Raw genomic sequence first — 26977 nt, 5'->3', positions numbered from 1 at the left:
CTGCACCATGCTCAATTTTTTCTCTTGCCTCCAGCACTTAACACCTTATAACATCTGTAACTTACATATCACTGTATTGTTTATGCTCTCCCTCTACGGGAATTTAAGCTCTGCTAGGCCAGGGTCTTTGCCTCTTTTGTTCACCGACCAATCTCTACTGCCTCAAACAGAGCCAAGGACATAGTATAGCCACCCAACAGTATTTGTTGAGTGATGGGATGTTTTCAACTTCATCTTGCAAGCCAGATACTAAATCTTTCATTTTTATCATCATGTTTCCCACTTTCAAGAGCTCATCCTTGTTCTACAAATAGCCCTCTTAAAAGCCTGTTGCTCTTAGCACTATTCACAATAGCCAAGACGTGGAAACAGTCTAAATGTCCATCAACAGATGAATGGATAAAGACGTGGTGTGTGTGTGTGTGTGTGTGTGTATGGGTGGTGGACTTCACTACAGGGTGATTAGGTGGGGGTCAACCATCTGTGGGGGACGCCAGGAACATCTGTATTTTAAATTGTTTTCTCTTTGCTCCCAGAATTCTGAGTGAAGAGGACTGGAGGGAATCTTTAGTATCTAGACTTTCACTTAATTTACTTGGTTTCAATATGGTGCATAACCCCTCTCCACTGGTTCCTGGTATCCCTAAGCCAGAGCTTTTCTGGTTCAATTTCTTCAGAGTAAATTTCTTATCTTCTATCAAAATGAGACTGAGGCAGCCCTCAGCTTTGTGAGGCTGGGAGGCCTGGGTATATAACCGCTCTTTTATATAGAGTTTCCAGGGGTAGCTAGTGGTAAAGAATCTGCCTACTGATGCAGGAAATGTAAGAGATGAGGGCTTGGTCCCTAGGTTGGGAAGATCCCTTGGAGGAGGGCGTGGCAACCCACTCCAGTATTTTTTTGCCTGGAGAATTCCATGGACAGAGGAGCCTGGCAGGCTACAGTCCATGGGGTCACAAAGAGTCAGACACGACTGAAGTGACTTAGCACACACACTTAGAGTTTCAACCAATCTCCCCCTTCAGCTCCATTGCTCTCCCCTACCTACAGAGGCACCTGTTCCTCCCCATCCTGAATCTTCCTGCAGCCCCATCCTGAATCTTCCTGCAGCCCCATGGCTGGGTGATCTGGCTTGCTTGTCTGCCTTCTTCTCTGCAGACTCTTAGATTTCAGCTTTCTCCACTGGCCTGGGGGACTAACCACATGTTCACTTCCAAAATTATGTTGATGCCTCTTGTCTGCTGTTGTTTCCACTATGGTTGTATCTGTCCTTGTGGGTTTCTCCAGTTTTCATCCCTTAACTGCTGATTGAGGGGTTCTGAGGGGGAGTGGATATAAACACAGTCTGTCGTGTCTAGCCAGATGTTTTATAATACCATCTTAATTCCACCATGGTTTCCTCTGGCATGTGCTTTGGTGGTCAGGCATTGCAAAGCAACATCTGGCAGTCACTAAAGTACAAGATAAACTTTGCAAAAGATATAGGAGTCTAGGTTATACTCTATTAAGAAGCAGGTCGATTATGTATCTTCAGTTTAACTTCAAAAACAAACCCAGATCAACTTTCTGTTTTTCTCTAGCTCTCCAGGTTTTTGTTTTCTGTCATTATGGGTGCTAGGACCATTCGGGCTGTCTTCAGACAGCTCCCTCTTGCCCTGAATTGGATGTTCTCTTGGTTTCTATACCCAGAATCCTTCAAAATTCCAGCTTCTAAGCTTCCCAGGCCCTCTATGCCTAGGGACAACTTTTGGTAGAACCATCTTTTAATTTCTATCTTCCATATAGATTTTCTGGCCAAGTTCTAACAGTTTATGGCTGTTAAGGAGTTGTGGTACAGGAGAATTTATTTAGGTACCAGGATGAACTTTAAGAAAATTGTAAGGCACACAAAATCTGTCTTTGGTATCCATATACCCCATCATATTTAGAATACAACATCCATTTTGGAATATCTCATGATTGATTAATGAAGGCTTGGGCTCTCCAAGAGTTATTTTAAAGGAAGATTCAAAGCAAAAATTTTCTGAGTTATTCCTCTTCAAGTCAAATATCTCCATGAGGGATAACATGAATAAAGATCTGATGTGCTATTTTTAAAATGCTAGAGTACCCATGTTTCTTTTTTTTTCCTATCAGAACAGAAAGTTAATATGTATGAAGAAGAAACTAAGACTCAGTGAATATAATCTGTAGTTTCTTAGCATAAAATTTGACACAAAATTCCTTGGTTTCACAGATAAATTACTAGCATTTTCAGATGACTTAAGGGAAAAATTAAGAAATAATGAAACACACCAAGTGAAGTAAGTCAAAGACAAATACCTTATGATGTTACTTTAATTCCACATGTAAGTGGAATCCAAAAAAAAAATGATATAAATGGATTTGTTTACAAAACAGAAATAGACATACAGACTTAGAAAACAAACTTATGGTTCCCAAAGGGGAAGAGGGGAGGGGCAAATTAGGACCTTGGGATTAACATATACATACTACTATATATAAAATAGGTAACAAAAATGAACTATATAGCACAGAGAGCTTTAATCAATACTCTGAATATTCTGTAATGACCTATATGAGAAACAAACGTGAAAAAGAATAGATACATGGATGTGTATAACTGAATCATCTTGCCGTACACCTGGAACTAACACAGCATTGTAAATCAACTATATTCCAGTATAAAATGAAAATTTAAAAAGAAATGATGGGAAAAAAAAAGAAATGATGAAGTCACCAGGTCTTCAGTCAATAAACAGATGTAAACCATTCAACTAAAGAGATGCCCCCTTCCCCCAAAAAGAGCATGTGTGAGTCTGATCATTATAAATTATCCTGATGAACTTAGCTGTGTGTGTAGGGGGGTGTATGATTTAGAAACGATCACCCCTGAGCTTTACTTTGGTCTCATGAACCTTCATTTGGGACTCATATGTTTTCGATACAGCCTTGCTCAGATCCATTAGCCCAACAATTCTTTAGTGCACACAACTTCTGCTAATACAACAATGCTATAGTCTGATAACCTCCTTGTAACTGTAACTTCAAGAAGCAATTGAACCTCCCAGTCAACTACTGTCAGAAGATTAGCTTAACATTAACTCTGTCAAAACTCAAATTGCAATTATTTTGAAAGCAAAATTATTTCAGCTAACAGGTTAAGTCATGCTGATGGGCCTTTCAGGATTCAATTTTATTCAAAAGTAAACAGTCTGTGGAGCTTTACTAAATTGGTTACTTTCTTCTGTTTGGTTTAAAATCTTCTTTTTTCCCTTAAAAGAAGAGGGACAAAGTTGATAATTCATCTTCAAAATCGCTCAGGTCAAGGCTATTTCAAAACTGCTTTTTGACACAGAACTTCAAGGTATGGGTCAAGTGTTTAGGCATTTCAGCAGATCCAATGAAGTGTCTGTTTTAGGCTTGTGTGAAGACACCTGCTGCTTTCTCCACCCACAGAGCCACCGTCATCCAAGACGGAGGTGGCTCATGAACCAGTCAGGGGACAGGTTGGGCTTTTATCTTATGTAACAAATGTTCCGACTTTTCTTCCTTTATGTCTGGCATCTAGAACATGCAGAATTCCTTAAAAAAAAACAAAACAAAACCTAGTAACCTTTGCTTCAGATGCTTGCAAACGATCTCAATTTTGAATGGTTCCCTAGATCACTCAAAAACTCAGATAATAACCGGTATTTGAAAGGCCCAGCCAAAGGTGCACCCTAACATTCTTTCATAGAGTTTCAAAAGTGAATTTGGGGACACAGGGCCTTTGAAATGCCCCCTGGAAAAAAAAGTGTTCCATTTTCAGTTAAGTTCAGGAAGGTTGCATACTGCAATTCCTTTTCAGAGATTCATAATATACATTTGATATATTAAAAGCTCTGAGAAGTTCTATGTAAATAAATCTATTCTAACTTTGTTCAACCAAAATTTTAAAACATACTTAATTACAGAATCCTCTGTACACAGACTACTCGTTCATTTTGAAGGGGATCAAGATACGCCATCCCCTTATGCCACAGTGTCATAATAAGAGTTATTGAACATTTGTTTGGTCTATTAATATAAGAGCTCTGGGAAATGGTGAAGGACAGGGAAGCCTGGTGTGCTGCAGTCCATGGGGTTGCAAAGAGTCAGATATGACTGAAAAACTGAAGAACAACAATAATTAATAGAAGAATTTCCCAAATTCCTTTTGTATTTAATGGCTTCTATAGGAGAACCAGGAAAAAATGGGGGACATCTATGATATTCTAGGGAAAACTACATATGCCTATGAGATAGCTGGAAAACAACTACAACTAATCCCTTAAGAAGTAAGATCTGGTCAAAGTCCACATGTAATAAAGGAAATCTCCATGAAACGAAGCTTGACTTCCTATCACAGTGAGGCTCTTTCAAGAAAGTCAGCACTGCCAGAGGGACAGCTCCCTGGCTGGCTTGGAGTTGAGGGTGGAGTGGGAAGAATTTTTCCCTAGAGGCCAGCGTTCTCTGCAGACTACTTTGCAGGCTTCAGATGCTTTATAAGAACACACATTCATATTCTATCAATTAACAGCTACCGATAATGAACAAAAATTTTAAAGTGTTAGAGGTTCTTTCTGAACCAAAGTGCACACACCTGGCACACACAGTGCACACAACCAGTATCTTTCATTTTCATCTGGTTATTGTGATTACTCCTCAGACTAGGGAGACGAAACATTATTCCATTATTATATACTAGGCCTTATGTTAGTCTCTGGACATACATTAAAAACAGGTTTTTAGAAGCACTTATACTTGACATATTTTCATACCTTGCTGCTTTATGTTTCTCTTTCTAATAATTCAACATTAAAAAAGCAGGGCCATATATCTGACATAAGTTTCTTGAAGTCAAACATTATATTTTGCTGGCAAATGCTTGGCTTTGAGAAACAGTCATTTTTCCGACCAGAAACTGCTTCTACACAGGGATGTAATTAATATTTGCAGCTCTTACTAGGAGCCTGGCTCTTGCTGCAGGCAATGGGTGATGGTGCCAGCAGAGTTTTGTTGAGTCTGGTGCTTTTAATGAATCCCTGTACCCAAAATATGCCATTGATGGGGATACAAGTGAGGATGCTTTCTGGAGAGGAATTTCAGAATCTAGGGAGAAGGAAGTAATCTGGAAAAGGTCCTTCAGATGACTTGAGTAAACATCAAATATGCTTCCTCTTTCCATTTTTCTGTCCTGGCCTGTAATGAATGTAAGGAGGAATCACAGGATAAGAACACTTACTAAGGACAGATATTTTTTCAACAGTTCAAATGTACACAAGTTGAACATGATATGATTAAATAACTATGAAGATCACTCCTGGTTATTATTCAATGCCAAAGCGGGGGAAAAAAAAGAGAATACAACTGCACTGTCTGCGTGCATGATTTAGCGTAATAGTAGGTACCACATGGTCAGAATAATGAATAGCTCATGCTAGAATATGTTGTGGGTGAGGCAGAAATGTTACTATTCAGAGAAAAATCTAGAGTAAAATGCTAGGTTTTCTCAGTGATGTTGAGGTTTTATATTTGTGCACACAGCTATCACTATATTACTGAAAATCCAGAAACAAATCTGAAAAATTCTATTTATCTATTAATTTTCCAAGAAATGTTTTATACCACAGTATTTGAAGACTGAAGTTTCTTAATTATATGCCAATCAAGTCGGAACAGATTTAAAATAAGTCAACAGGAATACAATTTTCCAGCTAATATAAATACAATATAGTTTTGTCAAAATGAAATTATTTAACTTTTTATTTTATATTGGAGTATAGCTGATTAACAATGTCGTGATAGTTTCAGGTGGACTCCATTCTCCCCCAAACTCCTCTCCACATAACATTGAGCAGAGTTTCCTGTACCATACAGTAGGACCCTGTTGGTTTTCCATTTAAGTTCCTTTTTATAAACTGCATAATTCTCTTTTTTTCAATCCATTTTCTTTGGATCTTTTTTTTTAATTGATTTGTACAAGCTCTATATAAATTAAGGGAACCATTCTTTTGTTATTAGTGTTTTAAATATTTTTTTTCCCAGTATGCCAATGATCTTTTGATACTGTTTATAATATACTACCATAGAGAAATTGCTTTTTTTTAAAAATTGAGTGCAGTCAAATGTACTCATTTTTCTTCTTTGGTTATACACATATTTGACACAAAATTGAGAACACATAATAATCATAAAGTGCTTTGCAATGCTTTTTATTTTATACATCAAGCACATTTCCTCATGTGATCAAATATCTTCTTATAATGTGATTCTGAACAGCCTCACAGTACTCAGCAAGAATCATGCACGTAATTCAGTTAACAACCTCTTACTGTATGGTACTTCTGGTGTTTTCTGCTTTTTAAAATACCATTTTAGGAGTATCATTGCACCTATTCTAATTCTAAAGGAGAATTGCTGCCATTACCCATTTCCAACTGCCACATATTTAAGTACTCCTTACCAAACTCCACAATTTGACAAGCTAAAAAGAATTAACTAAATTGATACAAGCAAACCTTTGTATGTGCTATGATTAAATTGCTTTGATTAGGAATGTTATTTTTAAAAATTCACTAGCTATTTGCATTTTTTTCTTCGGTGAATTCTCTCTTCACACCTTTTCTCGTCCATCACATATTCATAATTTCACCTCATGATTGCTAAGGGCTTTTTATATATGAAGTAGGTTAACCTTTTATTACATTTACAAAGACTTTTGGGCATTTTGCCTTTTACCATCTCCTGGCTATGGCTGTTGGTTCTGGCTAATAAACCATGAGAAGACATTTTCCAGGTGTTGCTGAGAAAGAAAAATGTCTCACTCCTCAGAGAGAATGCCCAAGGACTTCTAGAAGTGAATTCTTTCCTTGAGTAAGTAAATATGGCTGCTGTTAGCAGCCATCTTGCAACCACAAGGGGGAGCCAAACTGAGAGTGAAGATGATCCAGAAAGCTTCCTGTTGTGTGAAATAAATCCTTTAACACTAGTCACCAGAGTAAATTAAGGTTTCTTTCCCCCGCCTCCTATCCTCTCTCCTTACCTTCCCCCTTCCTTCCTCTTTCTCCCTCCCTCTCCCCTGCCCCTTCTCTCTCTCTCTCCTGCTTTCTCCCTTCCTTGCAACTGAACACAATTTTGCTATAATGATAATTTTTGAGACCCAGAAATTGTAAAGGTTTATGCTGCGATATCTATCAATCTTTGCCTTTATGATTCTTCTTTTGCTGCCACTAAACTCAGAAAGCCTCTCCCTACTTTAAAATCAAATATCTGGGGGATTTCCCTGGCGGGCCAGTGGTTTAGACTTAGCCTTCCAATGCAGGAGGTGGGGGTTCAATCCCTGGTCAGGGAGCTAAGATCCTACATGCCTTGTGGCCAAAAAACCAAAGCATAAAACAGAAAAAATGTTGTAACAAATTCAATAAAGACTTAACAGAAGAAATATTAAAGAATCAAATATGTGGCCATGAAATGAATTTGTTAAGATGTAAATGGTATGGACCCAACAGAGCAGAAGATATTAAGAAGAGGTGGCAAGAATACACAGAAGAACTGTACAAAACAGAGCTTCACGACCAAGATAATCACGATGGTGTGATCACTCATCTAGAGCCAGACATCCTGGAATGTGAAGTCAAGTGGGCCTTAGGAAGCATCATTACGAACAAAGCTAGTGGAGGTGATGGAATTCCAGTGGAGCTATTTCAAATCCCGAAAGATGATGCTGTGAAAGTGCTGCACTCAATATGCCAGCAAATTTGGAAAACTCAGCAGTGGCCACAGGACTGGAAAAGGTTGGTTTCCGTTCCAATCCCAAAGAAAGGCAATGCCAAAGAATGCTCAAACTACCGAACAATTGCACTCATCTCACACGCTAGTAAAGTAATGCTCAAAATTCTCCAAGCCAGGCTTCAGCAATACGTGAACTGCGAACTTCCACACATTCAAGCTGGTTTTAGAAAAGGCAGAGGAACCAGAGATCAAATTGCCAACATCTGCTGGATCATCGAAAAAGCAAGAGAGTTCCAGAAAAACATCTATTTCTGCTTTATTGACTATGCCAAAGCCTTTGACTGTGTGGATCACAATAAATTGTGGAAAATTCTTCAAGAGATGGGAATACCACACCATCTGACCTGCCTCTTGAGAACTCTGTATGCAGGTCAGGAAGCAACAGTTAGAACTGGACATGGAACAACAGACTGGTTCCAAATAGGAAAAGGAGTACGTCAAGGCTGTATATTGTCACCCTGCTTGTTTAACTTATATGCAGAGTACATCATGAGAAATGCTGGGCTGGAAGAGGCACAAGCTGGAATCAAGACTGCCGGGAAAAATATCAATAACCTCAGATATGCAGATGACACCACCTGTATGGCAGAAAGTGAAGAGGAACTAAAAAGCCTCTTGATGAAAGTGAAAGAGGAGAGTGAAAAAGTTGGCTTAAAGCTCAATATTCAGAAAACTAAGATCATGGCATGCGGTCCCATCACTTCATGGGAAATAGACGGGGAAACAGTGGAAACAGTGGCTGACTTTATTTTGGGGGGCTCCAAAAACACTGCAGATGGTGACTGCAGCCATGAAATTAAAAAATGCTTACTCCTTGGAAGGAAAGTTATGACCAACTTAGACAGCATATTGAAAAGCAGAGAGATTACTTTGCCAACAAAGGTCCATCTAGTCAAGGCTACGGTTTTCCCAGTGGTCATGTATGGATGTGAGAGTTGGACTGTGAAGAAAGCTGAGCACTGAAGAATTAATGCTTTTGAACTGTGGTGTTGGAGAAGAGTCTTGAGAGTCCCTTGGACTGTAAGAAGATCCATCCAGTCCTTCCTAAAGGAGATCAGTCCTGGGTGTTCATTGGAGGGACTGATGCTGAAGCTCCAATACTTTGGCCACCCTCATGTGAAGAGTTGACTCACTGGAAAAGACCCTGATGCTGGGAGGGATTGGGGTCAGGACAAGAAGGGGACGACAGAGGATGAGATGGTTGGATGGCATCACCGACTCGATGGACATGAGTTTGAGTGAACTCCGGGTGTTGGTGATGGACAGGGAGGCCTAACGTGCTGCAATTCATGGGGTCGCAAAGAGTCGGACACGACTGAGCGACTGAACTGAACTGAAGCTCTGGAGTGGGGTGGGGAGGGGACTCAATCACAAACAGGAGAGAGCCTTTATTTCACAGCTATTTCATGAATGGCACGAAATTGTGCCCAATCTAGTAGATTATCCATAATTAAAGATGTGTGAAATGCCCCCTGAAGGTCTGGAAGCTTTGAAATACAAATGAGTTACCAGTTTCAGCTGATGAATATGATGGGAGAAATGTTTTATTTGGATCAAAGTTATGTGAGTGGACTGAATCTAAGTCAGATCCTACCTGGTCAGGCATTAAGAAGAAATAATACTGGAAATCTTTATGGGGATGTCTCCCCTGAAATAGCTGAATAAAAAAAAAACACTGAGAAATAATCAGGAAAAAAAATATACCTGCATACACAAAATTAGTTGACTACAAAAGGCATAAGCTATAGTGAAAAGGGGATATTCTATATATTTTAATATACAGTCATAATAAATCAGCATGCATGCATGCTAAGTTTCTTTTGTTCTGTCAGACTCTTTGCAACCCTGTGGACCACAGCCTGCCAGTCTCCTCTGTCCATGGGCTTCTCCAGGCAGGAATAAACCAGCATTTTCACACAAAGTCAGAGCAACCATAGATTGGATTTAGAGAATAATCAGAGTGCTTTTTGAATGAGCAGTGTTAGACTGTCTATAAACAGCTCGATCTTGCCTGTGAAATATTTTAGGACCATCAAAATCGACCCTTCTTTTTGGTCTTTTTCACTCATCTCAACTGGCTTGTGATCAATATTTCATGGAACTCTTCTATAGCTGCCCTTCAGGTATCCTTCCAAAAAACCCAAACCCAAATTTCAGCTGAAAACTTCACAGAACTCCTGCTGCACTGAACCTTGAAGGAAGGGAGGCATCAGCAACAGAAAGCGACAGAAGCACAGGCGCTGGAGTGATATTTCTGGAAATGCCTTCCGAATGTCCATACCCTTTCTCGCTGTGGAGTTTTTTGCTTCTGTGTTTCCCTCAGCTTGCATCTGCTCTCCCTGGAATTTTCCTAGGGTCAGCCCCTTCTCAATCTTTGTGCGTATGTGTTCAGGCCTCAGTCGTGTCTGACTCTTTGCAACCCCATGTGCTGTAGCCTACCAGGCTCCTCTGTCCGTGGACTTTTTCAGGCAAGAATACTGGAGTGAGCTGTCATTTCCCTCCTCCAGGGGATCTTCCCAGCCCAGGGATGGAACCTGCGTCTCTTGCACCTCCTATATTGGCAGGCGGATTCTTTACCACTAACACCATCTGAATTTAATGTTACCTCCTCAGAGGCCTTCACTGACCAGCCCATTCCCCTTGATCTCTGAAGGACTTTCGTAACTCAGTCCTTCCTTTCCTTCATAACTGTTACACAGTTTATAATTATTTGTTGACTTTTTTTGGTCTTACTCCTCAATTAGAATGTATACCCCATGAGGATAAGGTCTATTTGTATTATATGTATCACTGTGTCTCCTAAGAGTGCCTGGCAATAAACACACTTGTTGAATGAAAGTATATACATTGGCTTGAATACACTAAAGATCTTTTATTATAAGTTTTAAAAAGAAGACCGTGAAAAAGTCCCCATGGAATGCTTCACAGCCAAATAACCTTAGGAGTTAAGAGCTCACAAAGGAGAAACAGATAAGTCATCCTGTTACACAACAGTACAGACAAGCCAAGCAACCAATGAAACATTCAAGAAGAAACACATGGCAGCTGCCACACAGCTCTCAAGTCTTAATGGAATCTCAAAAATCAATGTCAGTGGTTGATGGGACGCTAGAGTAGTCTAGCAGGAATAAGCACTGACTTAAAAACTGCTGCCAATTTGTCAGTGAGGGGCCTGATGTGTGAAAAAGTCTGCTTTTTAGTGAATATTCTATTTACATGAAAAGAGTTTCACGAAAAACATAAGTATTCATCTCAAATAAGTTGGTTCTTGCCTGGAGAATCCCAGGGACGGGGAAGCCTGGTGGGCTGCCGTCTATGGGGTCGCACAGAGTTGGACACGACTGAAGTGACTTAGCAGTAGCAACTATGAAAATATGAATATTCCAAATTAAGTTCCCAATTGCTTGTTCATCCCAGTTACAGGATTTTTCACAAAAAAATTTCCCCTTTGGACTCCCACCTCTCTCCTCCACACCCTGCCGTTTTTGGACAGAAGTCAACACCTCAGTGTCACTGCATTTTATCAAGAGACCAAGGAAAATGTGACTTGTTACATCTTTACTCACTCTTGGAGCTAAAGTGACCCAGAAAGAGCCCATAAACTCTACTGTGTATTATTCCGTTTATTTCACTGGGCCTGTAGGAATAATCTGATTCCTCTATTACTGGAATGAGAGGAAAGAGGTGGGGAAAAACCCTAGACTAGGAAATTCTGCCAAATTCAAATATACAAATATTGTATGCGTGCATGCTAAGTTGCTTCAGTCATGTCCGACTCTTTGCGACCCCATGGACTGTAGCCTGCCAGGCTCCTCTGTCCATGGAGATTCTCCAGGCAAGAATACTGGAGTGGGTTGCCATGCCCTCCTCCAGGGGATCTTCCCGACCCAGGGATTGAACTGGCCACTTACTTCTCCTGCATTGGCAGGTGGGTTCCTTACCACCAGTGCCACCTGGGAATCCCCACAAATATTATATGCTAATTCTCAAATGGACAAAAATCAAGTTACAAGGGATGGTCAGACCACTTAGATGAACTAGCGGTTCAGGCTCACAGGCTAAGGACGACTGAGAAGATCCTCCTGGGCCACAGACTGGTACCAGTTCATGGCCTGTTAGGGACTAGGTCACATGGCAGGAGGTGAGCGGCAGGTGAGCCAACGAAGTTTTGTCTGTATTTATAGCCACTCCTCATCGCTCTTCTGTCACCCCCAAATGTCTAGTTGCAGGAAAACAAGCTTAGGGCTCCTGCTGATTCTGCATTACAATGAGTTGTATAATTATTTCATTATAAATCACAATATAATAATAATATAAATAAAATGTACAATACATGTAATGCGCTTGAATCATCCCGAAATGATCTCCCTCACCGCCCTTGGTCTGTGGGAAAATTGTCTTCCATGAAACTGGTCCCTGGTGCGAAAAAGTTTGGGCACTGCTGCTGTAATTAATGTAGTTTTGGCTTTAACTTAGCAGCCGATAGGTATGCTCTACTTTCCTCTCTCTGAGAGCTGATCCAGCAGATATTCTATTCTTCCAAAGGTGCAGAAAACTGTTTCTTTTTCATACGTCCATGGAGTCTACTGTGTCACTGTATTATGGTAAAAGGAGGAAAGTAGCTCAAAGGAGTCTCAGAGTTTCCTTGTCTGCAGAGGTCTAGCCTCTAAACCCACAATCACGGAACAAGTTTTCTGGGATCAGCACATTCAAGACTGTACTTATTTGGCCAGGCTAAGACCACAAAAACTCACAGCTCCTTGGCTTATCTGTCAAATAACCACTACAGAAAATTGGCTTATTACTAAATAAGTTGGCTTTGAATCCTTGATTTTCCTCCTCTTCCAAATACATATGTTAATGTAGCTGTAAGTTAACTAACTGTCATCTACAGAAAACCCTGAGCTAGGTTGTTATTATAGCAAATACATTCCTTTCCTCTTCATCTACATGGGTCATCCCATTGATGTGACCTGCTTTGGTCAATGTGTGGTCACCCCATTGTGACAATGTGTGGTGATCTCAACAGTTTGAAATGTGCTTGGGTGGTGAACTGCACCCTCTTAGGCATTTGCTGTTATCATGAGAAGAACATGCCCCAGGCTCCACTGACCTCAGCAAAAATAAGCTACATATGGAGCCAATCTGTAGTCAACCCACAGCCTGGGATGGGCTCAGCCAAAAAGGGCCAAACCCTGGATGCATGAAGAATAAATAAATATTGACTGCTGTAGCCACTAAGGTTTAGGGTGGTTTGGTGGGGTGAATAATTGTCCCTCCCACATATCTACCTCTCAATCCCTGGAACCAGTAAATGATACTTCATCTGACACACAAAAAAGGACTTTGCCATTGTGATCAGGTTAATGATCTTGAGATGGGTAGATTATCCTGGATTATCTGGCTGGACCGTAGGTACAATCACATATATCTATATAAGGGGGTGGTGGTGGGAGATTTGAAGAGGAAGAGGAGATGGCATGCGACTATGGAAGCAGAGACTGGAGCCACAAACTATGGAATTCTGGCAGCTATCAGAAGCTGGAAAAAGCAAGGCACAGATTACCCCCATAACCACTAGAGGAAGTATGGCCTTGATGACACCCTGATTTTGGCCCAGTGAAACCGATTTCAGACTTCTGGCCTCCAGAACTGTGAAAAGATAAATTCCTGTTGTTTTAAGCCACTAAGTCTGTGATAATTTTCATAGCAGCCATAGGAAACCAATATAAGTGGTTTGTGGCATAGTTATGCCAATGGTCAACTGATATATTATACCCAAACCAATAATAATAATATTAGTGTTAATAATACTAATGTTAATAATTATAGCAAACACATAGTAACTGCCATATGCCAGGCACTGATCAAAGTATGTTGAATATATTAAGTCATTTAATACTCACAACCATACTATACGGTGGGTACTCTGATTTCCCTTTTACAGATGAAGAAATAGAAGAACAGAGAGGCCACGACGTTTCATTTTGTAAGTGCTGAGCAGGGATTGGACCCCAAGTGCCTTGTGGTTGACTGAAGCTAAGAACTACCTGCTGGTTAGGCAGCAGTTGAGTCAAGACATTACACAGAAGTTAGTGATTCTTCAACTCTGGCAGCAGAGTTAAAACTTAAAGGCTTCTTTCCCAGTTGGGAATAAGTCTTATGCCAACTAATTACTCCACTTGCTTGGTATGATGAAGGTACCTCATTTAAATGCACATGACTAGCTTTTAAGTATTAATAACCATAACACAGCTAATAGGAAACTTTATAACTCCCAGAACACCTAGCATTGGATCATGATACAATAATTATATTACTGGCAAAATACCATCCAAGCCACTGGGCACAGGGTGTTATGCTGGGGCCCCTGGGTGGAGTACAAACAAGCAAAAGGATACTGCTTCCCTCAACAATTTATCATCTGGTTGAGGAGAGAAGACAAAATGTGCAAAATTACAAATGATCTGCAGATGAAAGAAATCTTAGAATTCAACAGGAATCTTTGAGCTTAAGACCTTTTTTTAGGGTTTTGTGGTGTTTTTTTTTTTAAAGTATTTTTAAGTCTCTGTTGAATTTGTTCAACGTTGGTTCTGTGTTATGTTTTGTTTTTTTGGCTGTGAAGTACATGGGATCTTAACTCCCCAACCAGGGATTGAACCCACACCCCCTGCACTGAAAAGAGATGTCTTAGCCACAGGACCACCAGGGAAGTCCCTGAAAACCTCTTATAAATCGTCAGCCAGGTGGTTCTCTGCCCTGACTCTTCCACAGAACATCTGGCAACAGTAAGACTTTCTAACAGGAAACATTGAATATAAATAGCCCTAAATTTTCTTTAGTTATAAATGAAGCCCCACAAAGGAATGACTCATGGGTTCCTCCTTAGTCTGTATATGGACGTATGCACCTGTACGCATGTGTGTGCTTGCGCACATGTAAGCATGTATGGTATTTCTAGGATCAATGTGGTTAAAAAGAAATCACGCTGAATATCCTGCTTTGTAACATATATTCTCATTTAACATTTATCATGAGCACTTCGGAGAAGGCAATGGCAACCCCCTCCAGTACTCTTGCCTGGCAAATCCCATGGATGGAGGAGCCTGGTGGGCTGCAGTCCATGGGGTCGCTAAGAGTCAGACACGACTGAGCGATTTCACTTTCACTTTTCACTTTCATGCATTGGAGAAGGAAATGGCAACCCACTCCAGTGTTCTTGCCTGGAGAATCCCAGGGACGGGGGAGCCTGGTGGGCTGCCGTCCACGGGGTCGCACAGAGTCGGACACGACTGAAGCGATTTAGCAGCAGCAGCAGCAGCATGAGCACTTGATTAAATTTCTATCGTCCTTGTCAATGGCTGCTTCGTTTTCTGCTATATGGATGTGTTATAATTTATATGACTCAATGTTTTTCTCCATCATTTTCCACTTTCATGAGAAATGCTGAAGAGAAAATTCTTACAACTAAATGTTTACATGAAGTCTCAAGAATTTCCTTACTATAAATTTCTAGAAGTATAATTGCTAGATTAGAGGCAAACCCAACCAAATTTTAGGGTTTTTTTGAAACACATTGCTAAACTACCGTTTGGAAAGTTTTCACGTATTTACTCTCTTGCCAGCAGTAAACAAATCCTCAGCAACACTGTGTAGGATTAAAAAAAAAAAAAAAACCTCAAGTATTTGATAGATGAAAATGTGTTTGCTGGCCATTTTTCCCTTATTTTTTTTGGTGGACTGATTGTTTATATGCTCCCTCCATTTTCTAGTATTTATTTCTTTGGAAGGGCCTTTTGTACATTAAAGGTATTTATATTCTGCACATGTTGAAATTGAAAAGATAGCATTTAAAGCCACTCTATGTTACCCATAAAGAGAAACTGTAGGCTCTAAATACATGCAATAAATAATGATACATATCCCAGAACGTGCTGAATATTTCATAAATTTTTTATTTTGGTTAGCAAAACTTACTAGTCCAAGCAGAATGTGTTTAAATGTGCCAGGACAAAAAATATAAGCCATTTCTGACACACTTAGATTTCTTGGTAGCAGTTACGTACATTTGCTGTAGTAAGAAAAAGCTAAAGTAAACCCTACCCTCGCAGCCCTTATGCTTAAACCACACAGATTCTATGATAAACCTATCAGGACATTAGAATCTATTTTGCCACCCATAAAGTATCTTTCTGTTGTTATCTAGTTACTAAGTTGTGTCCAACTCTTTTGGGACCCCATGGACTGTAGCCTGCCAGGCTCCTCTGTCCATGGGATTTCCTAGGCAAGAATACTGGAGTGAGTTGCCCTTTCCTTCTCCAGGAAATCTTCCTGACCCAGGGATTGAACCCGAGTCTCGTGCATTGGCAGGTAGAATTCTTTCTTGTTTTTAATTTTTTAATTTAAGAATGATTGCTTTACAGAATCTTGTGGTTTTCTGTCATACATCAACAAGAAGCAGCCATAGGTACACCCATGTGCCCTACCCTCCCAGACCTCCCGCACACCTCCCTCCCCATCCCACCTTTCAGCCTGTTTCAGAGCCCCTGTTTGAGTTCCCTGAGTCATACAGCAAATTCCCACTGGCTGTCTATTTTACATTTGGTGTTGTGCATTTCTATGTTGCTCTCCCCATACATCTCCCCTTCACCCTCTTCTCCTCTGCCCGTGTTCATAGGTCTGTTCTCTATGCCTGTTTCTCCATTGCGGCAGGTAGATTCTTTACTGCTGAGCCCCCAGGGAAACCAACAAAGTGTCTTAGCTTAATGGAATATGTGGCAAAAGTAGGTACTTTTTGAAAAAAAAAGTCGGTTTTGAAAATCACCTTTTTTTTGGGGGGGTGACATTTTACATGAACTATCAGCGTGGCCATGAGATAGTGAATACTCATTATACTACTTTTTTTGCTGCCTTTAATATTTGTCACCCAACTGTTTCCCAAAGAACCAGAGGGAACTTACATAGGAGGTACTTAGATGACACAGTCACCCAAAGAAAGAAAGTGAAGTCACTCAGTTGTGTCCGACTCTTTGCGACCCCATGGACTGTAGCCTACCAGGCTCCTTTGTCCAAGGGATTTTCCAGGCAACGGTACTGGAATGGGTTGCCATTTCCTTCTCCAGGGGATCTTCCCAACACAGGGATCGAACCAAGGTCTCCCGCATTGCAGGCAGACGCTTTACCATCTGAGCCACCAGGGAAGCCTTATACAGTCACCCGACTGAGGAATAAAGAAGAACAGGTAGGCAATGAGGGTGGGGTGTCAGTCACACTGGAACCCCCAACTAAGAATGGTTCCTGGATTTGCATACAAACCCGAATCCTGAGCTAACTGGAAGCTTCAGCAAACGCATATGAGTTGCCTGGATTTCATTATTTCATGAGGTTGGTAATTAAATACTCCCTGCACCCAAATATGCTTTTAATTTTTAAACAATAATTTTTGTCAAGGAGGAAGAAAAATTAATTGCTCAGCAGTGATTCGATGGTATTTTGCTCGACGTGGCTGTCTTCCTCCAGATGAGCTTTTGGTGTACTCCTCCTAACTGTAAGATATTTCATTTGAGTCTGGAATGGCAATCCTCACCGACTTGTTCACTAGTTTTTAATTTAATGTAAACATCTATTCATCGAATCACCTCCCTTCCACTAATTAATTCCTTGCAAAGAATCAATTTCTTGAGCTTCCAGTAATTAAAAAAGAAAAGTGCCAGGAAAATGTAGCCAGAGTTGTTGTTGTTGTTGTTGTTGTTGTTTTCCCTTCCACCACTTTAAGGGGCCAGAAAATGTTGTCATGGAGACAACAGCTGGTAGATTATGAGTGACAGGTCTCAAGAGAGAAGTGTCTTGGAAAGGGAAGATCTCAAGTTGAAAAAAAAGTGAGAAAGAACCACTGCAAGCTCCTTTGCTAAGCATGGTGGGGAGCTCAGCTGAAAGAGGTATTTGAGTGAACAAAGAATAAAAGTATTTCCTCCTTTCTTTCCACTAACATAGGAAATGTTTTTCTTCCAAAGGGGAACAGATTTCTTTTAAGCAAATCTCAAGCATATGTACATATCTTGACATAATTACATTTTAAAATTGGGATTCACACTGATGCACCAAATTGGTTGCCTTAGTAATGAGATATCACCCAGGCAACGGATTTGCGGCTCTTTTGCGAGAACAAATCATCTGCTTGCAACTTACAGGGGAGCGGGCTGGGGAAGGGGTGGCAGTGGTCGCTTCCTGGCAGTTATCTGAGAGGAGATAAATCAGAAACAAATTATTTTTGACATGTCGTCATTACTTTCCAAATATGCTTTTATCTTTTTTATTCATCAGTTGGGTGGGAGGAGGAAAAGGGTAGGTGGGGGTAGGAAAAGAGAGAGGGAGGGAGGGAGGGAGGGAGGAAGGATGCTCTGTCATTCCAGGGCTGCTGAAGCATTTTTATTGCTCTAAAAGGGCTTTGCATTTGTCAATATGTAAATAAGGAGAAGGGGAACAGAGGATGAGATGGCTGGATGGCATCACTGACTCGATGGACATGAATCTGAGTGAACTCCGGGAGTTGGTGATGGACAGGGAGGCCTGGCGTGCTACAATTCATGGGGTCGCAAAGAGTCAGACACGACTGAGCGACTGAACTGAACTGAACTGAAATACTAAATGGCATCAGTTATTGGCCAACATTATAAATCAACAGAAATTTTCTTCACAATAATAAAAATCAATGACTTGTACTGAGTAATGTTATTTTAATGGCACTGCTTAGTAACACACGTAGGGGTAATGCTTCAACGTTCAAGAATCAGTTACTAAATGTCTTGCAGATAGGAAATACTCCTTGGTTTCTTCATAAAGAACATCCATCCTTTCCCATACCTATTTCCATGACCATGATTTACCAATAAATGTTTTTCACACTTTCCTGGGGGCTTCCCAGGTTGGCACTACCTGGCTGCCAATGCAGGAGATGTAAGAGATGGGGTTTGATCCCTGGGTCAGGAAGATCCCCTGGAGGAGGACATGGCAATCCACTCCAGTATTCTTGCCTGGAGAATCCCATGGACACGGAAGCCAGGTGGGCTACCATCCAGAGGGCTGCGCGGAGTCAGACATGACTGAAGCGACTTAAAACGCATGCACACACACTTTCTTGCTGGAGGATTCTGATACTGGGTGTGTTTTTCTTCTCCTCTTATGCTCTGCTTTCACCCCAATCATTTTTGACATTCTGGTTATTAATAAACCGGTGATCTCCCAATGGCCAGACTACGTGGGCACTTGCAGCCCTTTATTTTGCTGCATAACTGCGTCTGACACTGCTGATCATTCCTTCTTCCTTGAAACCTGCCACTTCCTTTGCTTCCCTGACTTTACATCCAACTTGCTGGGCATCTTGACTTGAATGTCTCAGAGGCACTTCAAACTATGCTGCAAACTATTACTTTCCTCCAAATACGCTGCTGGCTCTGTTCCTTTTCTCTCTCTCTCAGTTGTCAGTGGCACCAGTTGTCTAGGAACCTTCCTCTAACATTGAAGGGGCAATTTTTGTATTAATAATCCCAAGGGCTAGGACTAGTCTACATTTATTATCAAACACAATATTGAATATTTTTGTTTGAATATTTTTGAATATTTTTGTAGAAACACTTGCTCCCTATTTTTGCCATAGGAAGTTTATAAACAATAACCATAGTGGCAATTAACTGCTATGACACCAATGACCCAACTCTAATGAATTCAACCTGTACAAATGATTTATGGAATAGAGAGGAAGAGCCATCTTCCCTACAAATGGACTTGGAGTAAAATGTAAACTTGACCGAGTGGTTCTCAAACTTTTTGGCATCTCTCCTTCATCCAGAAGGGATAGGTTACCCACTCCAGTATTCTTGGGCTTCCCTTGTGGCTCAGCTGGTAAAGAATCCACCGATAACGTGGGAGACCTGGGTTCAGTCCCTGGGTTGGGAAGATCCCCTGGAGAAGGGAAAGGCTACCCACTCCAGTACTTTGACCTGGAGAATTCCATGGACTGTATAGTCCATGGGGTTGCAAAGAGTCAGACACAACTAAGCGACTTTCACTTTCACTCACTTCATCCAGAAAGCCTTCTCTTCCAGCTCAGGTAGGTGGCTGGTCTCTGAGCCCACCTGGCAGTCATTACCTACTCAACAGAGTCATAGTTTACTCAACTGCACTGGTCTGAGTGCTAACACATCACCCTCCTGACTGGGTTGTCGGCTTCCTCTCGGTGAAGCCCTGTCTTGTTCACTGTACATCCCTCTTTAGTAATGAATGGGAAAATTCACGTTTATTACTCATTGAAAATGCATGAGTGCCCTTCTCCCACCCAACCATACATCACAGTGTTGGAAAAGACACTTGCTACCCATTTCTTTTCATCTCCTACTGAAAAGACATATCATCATTTGATCAAGGGCACATTTTTCTTTATTTCTTTCAATACTTAGTCATGGTCAAGCAGCATATTTTTAACCATAAATATTCCCCATGAATAAAGCAGTGAGTGGACTGGCATTGGGGGCAACCTCCCTTATCGCCCAGGAAAGCCTCCCCCTCCCTTCCTGTAATTCGGCTTATGCTTTGTCTACAGTCATCCACACGCATCTTTCCCAATCTGCTCATGGCTTGAAAGTCACTTTTACTACAACAAACAAAAATCTCTTCTCCTGGAGCATGAATTCTCTGTAAAAGAGTCAATGATCATTGTTCATTACCACACAGATGTCGAGAGCTGATTCATACAGGAAATGGCAGTTTTCTTCCCATTGTAGTGAAGATATGTCTTAGTTCATATATTCAAGAGTCAGTGACTCAGACATCACTAGGTGTCTACCCAGGTCATTCAGTAAAGGAATTTTGCCAAATTACCTTCTTCTTTCTCTTTGAGCACGATGCCATCCTCATCTCTGTGGCTGGTTTTACAAACTTTTCTTCAACAGTGTAAGTCAGACCTGTTTTTCCTATAGGGAGTGAGTGCACCCTGAATGATGCTAATGGAATAAGTGAATCATGGAGAAGATAGTGTATGCTGGACCACTGGGTTCAAACCCCAGCTGTGGGGTTCACTATTGGTGTGATTTCCAGCAAGGTACTCTACATAGTGATAGACACTCATTTACAGAGTTCTTGTAAAGATTCAGTTAATATATATGAAAGGCTCAGAATAGTGCCTGTCAGCCAGTAAAGATTAACTATTGTATCAGTAAGTGTCTTTTTTTTTTTTACACTTTAAAAAAGTAATCAATTTCATGAGAGATAATTATTTTGCTTTTAGTCTGAGAAATCAAACACTTGATTGGTTTCTCAAAGAAGCTGGTGAGATTTGTTTGAAAAGGACGTGAGAGCCCCACAGCTTCATGCTACTATTTGACAAAGTTTCACAATAAACAATATATCAGTGAACAGGGCCAAGTGAATAACTACACCCATACAGTCTAATTTTCAGATAATGATTCTATTCACACTTTTTCTCTGGCTGATTTACAAAATTATTCTACTCAGACCTATATTAATCTTTGAGATGACTTATAATTAATAGTGATGATATTATTCTCAGTTTCAGAATTAGCTGTTTTCATGACATATTCATGCTTTAATGAACCCCTTTTAACTCTTCACAAGATCTTTTGTATGTCTGGGACTATAATATAATCCAACAATGGGACTGTGTAAAATGCCAATTTAACAAATATAAGAACATACAAATAATATTAAATTGCTAAACAGAATAAACCAACCAGGCCAGTCTTTAAAATATACACTTTTTAAGGATGAAATGATACATCACTGGAAATCATAATTAATGTGATAAAGATCAGTACGTTTCATTCTTGAAATTGCCTTAGCTCGAATCTCTAACCACGTGTAGAAAGACATTTCTAAGTCAACTGGGAATAAGCAACACAAACTACACATTAGGTTGTAGTAACGTGTAGGAATTATGGTTAATTGTATATAGTATTATAACAGTATACTAAAATCCTCATCTGGTACTGGTATGGAAGGACAAAATGATAACATAACTTAGATTTCCTTTCAAAAACACCAGACCAAAAACACATAAAAACACGTGGTGAATACTAGATAAAATGAGAGTAGTAAAGGACTGATCCTTGTTCAAGCTAAGAGAGGGGGACACTACTCTTCCTACTTTTGTGAATATCTGCTATTTTTCACAACAAAAATATTAAAAAGAAAAAGGAAATACACCTTTTATCAAGCTACATTAAAAAAATGACTGCTCACTAGACCCTCCAAATGCAATATATTCCAGAAATGAGAAATAGTATGTTTAACATTCCATGATCAAAATTCAGTAAAACTAAAAATTAATTAATTCCAGACATCCTGGAATGTGAAGTCAAGTGGGCCTTAGAAAGCATCACTACGAACAAAGCTAGTGGAGGTGATGGAATTCCAGTAGAGCTATTTCAAATCCCGAAAGATGATGCTGTGAAAGTGCTGCACTCAATATGCCAGCAAATTTGGAAAACTCAGCAGTGGTCACAGGACTGGAAAAGGTCAGTTTTCATTCCAATCCCAAAGAAAGGCAATGCCAAAGAATGCTCAAACTACCAAACAATTGCACTCATCTCACACGCTAGCAAAGTAATGCTCAAAATTCTCCAAGCCAGGCTTCAGCAATACATGAACCGTGAACTTCCAGATGTTCAAGCTGGTTTTAGAAAAGGCAGAGGAACCAGAGATCAAATTGCCAACACACACTGGATCATGGAAAAAGCAAGAGAATTCCAGAAAAACATCATTTCTGCTTTATTGACTGTGCCAAAGCCTTTGACTGTGTGGATCACAATAAACTGTGGGAAACTCTTCAAGAGATGGGAATACCAGACCATCTGACCTGCCTCTTGAGAAACTTATATGCAGGTCAGGAAGCAAGTTAGAACTGGACATGGAACAACAGACTGGTTCCAAATAGGAAAAGGAGTACGTCAAGGCTGTATATTGTCACCCTGCTTGTTTAACTTATATGCAGAGAACATCATGAGAAACGCTGGGCTGGAGGAAGCTCAAGCTGGAATCAAGATTGCCAGGAGAAATATCAATAACCTCAGATATACAGATGACACCACCCTTATGGCAGAAAGTGAAGAAGAACTAAAGAACCTCTTGATGAAAGTGAAAGAGGAGAGTGAAAAAGTTGGCTTAAAGCTCAACATTCAGAAAATGAAGATCATGGCATGCGGTCCCATCACTTCACAGGAAATAGATGGGGAAACAGTGGAAACAGTGTCAGACTTTATTATTTTGGGCTCCAAAATCACTGCAGATGGTGACTGCAGCCATGAAATTGAAAGACGCTTACTCCTTGGAAGAAAACTTATGACCAAACTAGATAGTATATTCAAAAGCAGAGACATTACTTTGCCAACAAAGGTCTGTCTAGTCAAGGCTATGGTTTTTCCAGTAGTCATGTATGGATGTGAGAGTTGGACTGTGAAGAAAGCTGAGCGCCGAAGAATTGATGCTTTTGAACTGTGGTGTTGGAGAAGACTCTTGAGAGTCCCTTGGACTGCAAGGAGATCCAACCAGTCCGTCCTAAAGGAGATCAGTCCTGAGTGTTCACTGGAAGGACTGATGTTGAAGCTGAAACTCCAATACTTTGGCCACCTGATGGGAAGAGCTGACTCATTTGAAAAGACCCTGATGCTGGGAAAGATTGGGGGCAGGACGAGAAGGGGATGACAGAGGATGAGATGGCTGGATGGCATCACTGACTTGATGGACATGAGTTTGAGTGAACGGGTGTTGGTGATGGACAGGGAGGCCTGGCGTGCTGCAGTCAATGGGGGTCACAAAGAATTGGACACGACTGAGCGACTGAACTGAACTGAACTGAAAAATTACCAAAAAAGTCAGAAAATGAAAAAAAAATACACTCAAAACATTTATCACCTGGAAATGATTTAAAAAATTTTTTAAATAACATTTTTTTTGGAAATAGGAAATCTAGATATATAATAATGCATGAAATCCTATAGATATAGTAAAAGTAGTTCTCAGAACAAATTCCATAGTCCGTTATTAATAACTGTGAAAGAATAAAATGCATGAAATGTCCAACTCCAGAACTGGGAGGAAGAGAATCTCCTGCTTGCTGCTTCTTTTTACATTCCAAAAGAAGAGGAATTGATGAAAATAAAAAGTAAAATCAGTAAATTAGAAATAGGAAAATGGTGGTACTAACAAGAGAGCTGGTTCTTGAAAATGCATTACTAAGTAAAGTTGATAATAAAAAGTGAGTACCAGTCAAATACACAAAATGAGTGATTGAAGGAATGATGAAAAAGGAAATGAAAAGAAACATAAGAGACAACTTTGTTCAATTCCGTTGAATTAAATTTGAGAAACTGAATGATTTTCTAAGAAAATATAAATCCAAAACTGACGCAAAACAGACCAATTCTTTTAAGGAACTATAAGAAAACACTGCCGATCTATTGATAAAAGAACACTATATATTGTACAGTATTTACACAGTATCAGTTTGCTAGTGAAAAACCAAATTTATTATTTTAAAATGAAAAAGAAAAGGTCATTAACCCTACAATTCCATTTAGAACTCCACTTTAAAATTAGAAACAATCACATATTATTTTAGTCTACCTTTTGAGTATTTTATTTCACAGCGTGAGGAACCTTTCTTGGTTTTCCAGCATCCCGTTTTCTCTTTCACTCTTCTCCACACTTTCTCCTTCACTCATTCCTTTGTCCTGCTCTATACTGCCTTTGTAGTGTAGTAGTGAAAGTCACTCAGTTATGCCTGACTCTTTGCAACCCCAAAGACTATAGAGTCCATGGAATTCTCCAGGCCAGAATACTAGAGTGGGTAGCCGTTCCCTTTTCCAGGGGATCTTCCCAGCCCCAGGAAGGAACCCAGGTTTCCTGCATTGCAGGAAGCAATCTGGTAAGCAGATTCCTTACCAGCTGAGCCACAAGGGAAGCCCGTACTGTCTTTGAGATTGCATCAATTTTGCTATGATCTCATATGGCACCCCACTCCAGTACTCTTGCCTGGAAAATCCCATGGATGGAGGAGCCTGGTGGGCTGCAGTCCATGGGGTCACAAAGAGTCAGACACAACTGAGCGACTTCACTTTCACTTTTCACTTTCATGCAATGAAGAAGGAAATGGCAACCCACTCCAGTGTTCTTGCCTGGAGAATCCCAGGGACAGGGGAGCCTGGTGGGCTGCCGTCTATGGGGTCACACAGAATTGGACATGACTGAAGCGACTTAGAAGCAGGAGCAGCACCATCCTCTAATTAGGAAGCTACCAGATGAGCAAAACTAAAATTCTGAGAGACAAGATTCAATGGAATGCTACTCAGCCATAAAAAAGAACGAAACAATGCCATTTGCAACAACACGGATGAACATAAGATTGTCACACTGAGTAAAGTTACTCAGATAAAGACAAATCTACGACATTGCTTATTGTTGTTGTTTAGCTGCTAAGTTGTGTCCAACTCTTTGCAACTCCATGGACTGCAGCCTGCCAGTCTCCTCTGTTCATGGGATTTTCCAGGCAAGAATAGTGGAGTGGGTTGCCATTTCCTTTCTCCAGGGGATCTTCCCGACCCAGGGATTGAACCTGTGTTCCCTGGTGGCTCAGATGGTAAAGCGTCTGCCTACAACGCAGGAGACCTGGGTTCGATCCCTGGGTTGGGAAGATCTCCTGGTAGAAGGAAATGGCAATCCACTCCAGTATTCTTGCCTGGAAAATCCCACGGGCAGAGGAACCTGGTAGGCTACAGTCCATGGGGTCGCAAAGAGTCGGACACGACTGAGCGACTTACCTTTTCCTGCCTTGCAGGTGGGTTCTTTACTGCTCAGTCATCAGGGAAACCTGACATTGCTTATAGGTGGAATCTAAATAAAAATGGTATAAACTTATCTACAAAACAGAAACAAAGTCACAGATGTAGAAAACAAACTTATGGTTACCAGGAGGTAGGGAGGGACGGGGGAGCCTGGTGGGCTGCCGTCTATGGGGTCGCACAGAGTCAGACACGACTGAAGCGACTTAGCAGCAGCAGGGAGCGGGGGGATAAACTTGGAAATTGGATTGACATATACACACTACTATATATAAAACAGATAACTAGTAATGACCTATTGTATAGCACTTTGAGAGTGATAGGGTTATTACTAGTATTTATAACAGACAACAGTCATCAACCAGGAGGGTTCCAATCAGACTGAGAGGTATGGTCATCCTGGTTTCAAGTCAAAGCCTGAATTCTGGTCAATCTCTTAGCTAGGTATAAAGAAGAAACTCAAAGTGTCAGATCTGTGACAACAAACCATCCCCCTGGATAAGCACTGAAGATCAAAAGCTAGGATCTGGATATATACAGAACAGATGTGGGAAAATAACTTACTATGGCAGATAAAAAACAGAGCTTCAACTTGCAAATTTACAAGCTGTCTTAAGAAAGACAACAGAACGGAGTAAAAGCAATATTAAAAAAAAATTAACAGAAGAACACTGTTTTAAGATGAAACAGAATTTTAAGATTCCACTCCAAAAGTTTTTTTCTGAGTTCTAGGCAAAATAAATGAACAAGACCAACACTTAGAAACATCTTGGCAATTGGGAGGGAAGAAAAACTTTTATAATTTGCACATGATGTAATCTTTTACCCAGAAAAATGAATAAAATCAATAAATATGAATCAAGAAAGGCTTCATTTTGGATACAGATAAACTAACATAAACCAAATCCAATGGACATAGGAGCCTGTATGGCTACAGACCATGGGGTCGCAAAGCACTGGACATGACTTAGCCACTGATCATGCAAGCACACGCACGCAAGCAATACTCTTTCTCTATACCAACACTGCCATGTAGCCAATCTAATAAAGACACAGTAATAAAATCCCAACAGCTACAAAAATAATAAAGTATCTAGGAGTTTACCATGAATTCATAAGGTCCCTCTTAAGTCTAAAAGTCAATAAAATGATGTAAATAAGCCTATTCTATACTCTTAAGATGATTTAGTATTATAAAAATGTTAATCCTTTCAAATTAATCTATAAATTCAATGCGACCCTAATAAACAGTATTGTTGAATTTCATGAACTCAATAAACACACATTAAAATTCATATTACAGAATAAAGGTCTA

General features: G+C 40.3%; 1 protein-coding gene and 1 non-coding gene across 2 annotated transcripts in view; one reads left to right on the top strand and one right to left on the bottom strand.

Annotated features, from left to right (window-relative positions):
• Positions 1-26977, bottom strand: part of MYO1D (myosin ID) — a 359813-nt gene that overhangs the window by 164130 nt on the left and 168706 nt on the right. The gene's annotated exons all lie outside the window — the stretch shown is intronic.
• On the top strand, positions 25443-25514 carry TRNAC-ACA (transfer RNA cysteine (anticodon ACA)). Its single transcript has one exon. It is a non-coding gene; the product is annotated as a tRNA-Cys (tRNA).

The sequence above is a fragment of the Capricornis sumatraensis genome, chromosome 8, assembly GCF_032405125.1.
Source record: "Capricornis sumatraensis isolate serow.1 chromosome 8, serow.2, whole genome shotgun sequence".
NCBI lineage: Eukaryota > Metazoa > Chordata > Mammalia > Artiodactyla > Bovidae > Capricornis > Capricornis sumatraensis.
Note: the sequence above shows the minus strand (reverse complement) of the source record. Positions and strands in the feature narration are given on the sequence as shown.